This window comes from Schistocerca cancellata, chromosome 4 (assembly GCF_023864275.1).
Source record: "Schistocerca cancellata isolate TAMUIC-IGC-003103 chromosome 4, iqSchCanc2.1, whole genome shotgun sequence".
Taxonomy (NCBI): Eukaryota; Metazoa; Arthropoda; class Insecta; order Orthoptera; family Acrididae; genus Schistocerca; species Schistocerca cancellata.
The window spans coordinates 641,376,150-641,382,149 of NC_064629.1; positions in this window are offsets into that span (position 1 = coordinate 641,376,150).

Here is a 6,000-nt window from a genome sequence, read left to right on the forward strand (position 1 = left end):
AACACAGTGCTGTAGTGAAGAGGTTATTAAATAGTAACAGCCCCACACAGCTATATTTGCAATTAATTGCTCTGTGAACTGGAAATTATTGCAAACATCATGTGATCAGCAGTCTGTTGAATGAGGACTGATGTATCACCAGACTTAGCAATCTCCAAAGGAGATCATGCCTGTAAACAGGATGAAATGTGCAAACTGTACTTTGAACTCAACAAGAACAGTCAAGTAGTAGCTCTAAGGAAGGAAAGTTAAGAGTTAATGTTAAACTGACATAAGATCACAGACAGAATGCTATTAGCTCAGTTCTATAGGTTGGAGAAAGAAATTGCCAATAGCATATTTCAGGAAGCCAGCGTGTGATTTACTTTCCGTAATTTAGGCAAACCTAAATCTGGATGACTGGACAGGGGATACAGGTTGCAAGTCCTGTGTCTTAATTGTCTCAATTACTGTGCCACACCACCACACAGTGTGCAGCTTTAGGACTTCATTACAAGGGCGTACACTGACACTCTATCTCTCTCTCTCTCTCTCTCTCTCTCTCTCTCTCTCTCTCTCTCTCTCGCTGGTTTCACAACATCCAACAGATCTGATGTTCTTTCCTTTTTAATTTGGGATTACTAAGACATAAATTATTTTCTACTTTGAAACTTGCAGTCTCTTCATTTGAGGATTCTGAATGGCAGTATGCTAGTATGCTGTTCATGTGGATCATTTGTGAAAGAGCATGTTTTACAAAACAGAGTGTCCATAATTTCCACTTCAGTTTATACAAATAATACTTATCAATGAGAATGTTTGTTAAGTTTGTGTGTGTGTGTGTGTGTGTGTGTGTGTGTGTGTGTGTGTACTATGAATTTTTTAAGTATAAAATTTTAAATTTAAATTAAATGAATTGATCAAAACAGTTTCACCATTTTCCAGCTCCTGGGGCACAAATGGTAATCCACTGAAGAGATTAAAGGGCAGTTGGGCTGGAGTATAGCCTAATCTGTTTTGTTCACTGAAGTCATCAATTTTGAAAATTTTTGATCCCACATGAGTTTTATGTACACCATCTATCCAAACAATTCCAAAACTTGTTTTATTCTGGGGTACAAATGACATCAGAGCAGTATTATTTTTAAAAGAATTCTGGTATAATTTTTATCCATTATTGTAAACTGTGGCTTTACGACATTGGTGTAACCTACTGTGACATCTTCTCCTTCCCCCCTTCCCCCCCCCCCCAATTCCCCCCACCTATTTTCACGCCATAAAGAAAATAGCAAGTGTATGAGGAATCATTCATCATGAAATCTTGTATTTCGCTGATCACTGCAAAACTAATGAGTCCCTCTATAGTGCAGATCCTGGGTACACTCTTTTATGGCAAAGTACTTCTAGTTTTCTATTTTGACTTTTTTTAAATCCATATAGCTTTATACAAGTAAATAAAACAAGGAATGGTGAACAAATAAAAATGAAGGGGCTGGAAAAGGACAAGTCACCGGTGAACTAATTCTCAAAGATGTACGAGTTCATCTCTAGGGTGCTGCTGAATGAAAGATGTACTAAATTGATTATCTGTTCTTGATCAGTGTTCACAGTCATGTAGAATTTGTTTGAAAGGCAACAGTTTCAACTTTGACTTGTCAGCTTTATTTCCAATCAGCACAACAGCGCAGCTGTAGAGTCATTGGAAAATTTCGTGCACATATATACGCATCAGTCAGACAAAGCTCCCACAGGTCAAAAACACCACCTTGTCACCCATTGCCACCCAGGTCTTGACTGCAATTGATTTCTGTAGTCAAGCATAGTGCTACAATTGTTCCTGTTGTGATATCTGCCCTGTACACACACTCACTGACCCTTATTTTAACCATACCACTGATAAATTCTGCAACATCAAATCAAAGGCACAGCAACATGTGAACCAGTCATGCTCTCCACTAATTACCTAAGCTTTTTATATATAATGATCACCACCAAACTAGATGAACACATGAATGGACATAGGAAAACTGTCCACTGAGAGGATACTTAGTGGCTGAGCATGCTCTAAAGCGTTACTCAGGAGACCTGACTAACTACTATACCACACGGGCTGTTAGGGTACCCTAGCCAGTGCAAATTTCCCTAAAATCCAGAGATGGAAATTGTTCTCTGACATACTTTCTTATCCCATCACTGTCCTGGCCTTATGAACTCTGTTTTTCACAATGGCAGAATTCTCTGTTAATTATTTTTTCCCGTTTCTTTCACTTTCTTCCTATTTCTCAACTTCAATATTCTTTCCAGTTTTAATTTGTCTTCCACTTTTAGTCCATCTTCATTTCTCACACTGCCTTTTCAACAATGCCTTTCAACTGAAACTGACACAGTGCGTACCAATCTCTGACCTCCTACTTTCTCTGTCACTTCATCTCTGCCCGCTTTTCAGCTCTCTCCAACCGATTCCTTTTACCTTCTCAAATCACAAACATATAAGCTCCAGAGTTTATGATTAGTATTTTTGACATGAAATGTTTCTCTCAGAATTTCACCTCATGGATGTAAGTGTTGGCCATTCCTCCTGTCTCCTTCAAGTTTTAACTTTTTTACTAATTGAGTCTAGGGCATTTACCATGAATTACTAAGCTGTAGGGAAGGAAACTTTTGTCATGAAAGAGATGGCAGCTGTCAAAGTGGAGGTGCTTTTGCTTATGGGTTGCTTTTCTATGAATGGAGGTCTGAATGTTAGGCTCGACGAGAGGAATGTCAACATTCTACAAGATGCGTTTCGATTTGGAGAAGGACCAGTTGAATTTTGAGTTGGGGAAGGGAGCTTTGCCATTGCAACATATCAAGAAGTTATTCACAGTGAAGATATTGTCAATAAATATGTGTGAAGCTAGGAGCCACAGCTTCATGGTGTTGAGGAATACCACCTTCATGTGTCCCATGAAAAGGATGGCATAGAATGGAGCTCATCTGGTTCCAATTGTCATCCCTCCATGATTCGTTTGTGGGTGTGGTGCTGATAAGTGAAGCAGTTATGGGTAAGGATGACGTTGCCTAGTGTGTTATTAAATGAGGTATCTGTTACACTATCAGGTGTGCAATGTCAAAGTTAGTGTTCAAGATCATCAAACAGAGCCAGTCATCTTGGCCTTCAGACTCGCCTGTAAGCTTCACAGGAGACTGTTCTACGAATGTACGTAGACAGAATGTTTGTTCTTATGGAAAGATCTGGAATAAGCTGGGGTAAGTTCAGCTAGTATAATTTCAGGGTACCAGTTATTTAATTTTGTTAGGCATATGCACCATTTCATATCAGGTGAAAGAGGTGCCCAAGGCAATTTTATCATTTTATTAAGTTTTCTTGGAGTTTTCCTGGATTTCTCTTACAAACATTTGAAATAAGAGTACCTAAGTTTTATTTTCATGCCTATTTTTGTTTCTGAACAGTGGCATGGGTTGTATTTATGTCAAGCTACATCAGATCCACAGCTAGAAGCTGAATTTCAGATGAAAGTTTGAGAATGTTGCCACATGTCACAGTTAAAAAATGTCAAAATGGAATATGAAATGTAAAATAATATTTGAGAACAGATTTGGAAAAAGAGTTCTTTTTATTTCATTGAACAATTTAAATGGTGTTTCATATTTACCAGAGGAACTGCCCAACAATTTTCAACTTAGCACAGTTCTGTGCATAATCATCATAATATTTTCTTATTTGCGTGTTTCTTGCTCTGTAGTTTCGAAAAATTTGCTTCATTATTTTAAAGAGGTGAGAATGTTAGGAGCTGCATTCGACAGAACAAATGTTTATTAATCTTATTTTTAATTTCAGATAGTAGCTGAAAGGAATACTTGTAGTTCTGTGTGTTACATTCAGTGCCAAAGACAGAGATGCAAAGTGTCACTCATATACAAGAGAAGCACCACAAGCATGATAAGTCATAAGTGCAAAAAATATCGAAGTTTCAACACATTCACAACAGTTTTTAAGAATGATAGAAAGGCAGTCAGGGACAAGTGCATAGTAATGTGGGTATTGGACCTCACATTTGCTATGGATCAAGGCCCAAACATAAACTCTTCAACATCACGAATGTCTGTCATCTGCAGTGTACTGCATTAAGGCAAACATTGGATAAAAATTTTCTTACAGAAGAGCTTCCTGACATTTATAACTCTATCCAGACAGTTCATAGAATGGTGGACTATATGAAATGAACTGGTTTGGTGACTAAATTGGAAAAAAACATTACATCGAAGTGTTGAAACTAGATGGAATAGCTTGTATGTGATTCTGAATTCATTTCTCTTGGATAAAAACCACATGGAGAAATTGCTGCTGGAGAAAAATGAGACAAAAATAATACCTTTTTTGGCCTGATGTAATGAATTCCAGTAATTAAATAAATCCTTGGAGTGTTTTAAAGAAACTGCAATGACCTGCAACACGAAACAAAACCGAGCCTGCATTGAAACGCCATGAGTGTTAAGTTTACTAGATTCAGGCTGAAGTGGAGTTGACAATGCAACACTAAAATTGCTGTATACACATGTAGAAACCTCCCTAAAATACAAAGTAATTAATGAACTACAGAATCCTCACTACATGGCTTCACTTTTAATCTATTTTTCAAGGACTCCTAGTCCTGAGTGAATAAAAGAAAGAACATATTTATCAAACAGTTTATCAGAAGTTAGATAGCATAATGGTGGAAGAAGAGAAAGATCATTGCATCCCGTCATGTGTAAAGAAAGTCTGGAGCTGACATCCATCAACTTATAAATGTAAAGACGAACTTCAGAGATATTTGAGCATAGGTGTCCCAGATCATGACTTCAAGAACATGTTTTATTGGTGGAAGACTAGTGCCTGAGTGCTCCCAAAAGTTGTGAAAGAAGTCCTACACGTTTCCACGTGTAACACTGAAATTGAAAGAAATTTTAGCAAGAGAGGCTTAGTTGTATAAGAGAAGCATCACTATATTGTTTCCAGTCATGTTAATGACATTTTGATGATTCATAACAATAAGAGACTAAATGAATTATTTTATAAACATAGTCATGTCTTACATGATAAAACAGAAAGAATCTGTGTAAGTTGCCTCGGTTTACATATTACATATTTGATATATAGTTTTGTTGTTACGAAACTATTTTTTTTTTTTTTTTTTTTCTGTGTGCATAGTTGTTTCTGTGTTGAACCACTACTAATTCTGTTTTGTGTCATTTATGTTTCTTAATTTTCATTGGTCTGTTCCACCTCAGAATTGTCCACATCATCTCTTTAAGGTATATTACTTTTATTGTGCCACAATGGGGGCAGTCTGCAGAAGAAAAACTTCAAAAATCTAAGACTGCTAGTAAAGCATTTATTTCAATAATTGGTTTTGTTAAGATATGTCACCATCTTTGGATCTGCAGTGTCGATGTACTGTCTGAAAAAATAGGGTGTGGATGTGCACTGTAAATGATGTAGATGACACATGCACAATTGCATTTCATAGTCTTTTACTTTCACTTATAACAACCCCCTGACAATACACAGTTATATATGGCCACTCCACTATTGTTCTAACTTCCCATCAGCCTCATTAATACTTAGCCCTCTGCCACACACCGTTGGGTGGCTTACGGAGTATAAATGTAGATGTAGATGTAGATGGCGAACATCCGCATACTGCTACAATAGTTTCCTGTTGAATATCCACGAGCAGTAAAAGCATAACCATATAATTCACAGTTCTTTCGGAATAATCAGGTATGTATGGAACAGACACTATCATTGCATTAACACATGGCCTATTGGTATAATACTTATTTCACTGTTAAGTTGATGCATTGTTGTCATTCTAACCAACACAGGTTCCTCATCTGAAGCTCGGCCATGGACTGACTGCCTCATGACCAAAAATCGGACCCTTATGTATCGTCACAATAATAGTGGCAGAAACTATACATTGTTTGAAGTTAAATTTACAGAAATTAGAATTAAAACTTAACTCATTAAATTAA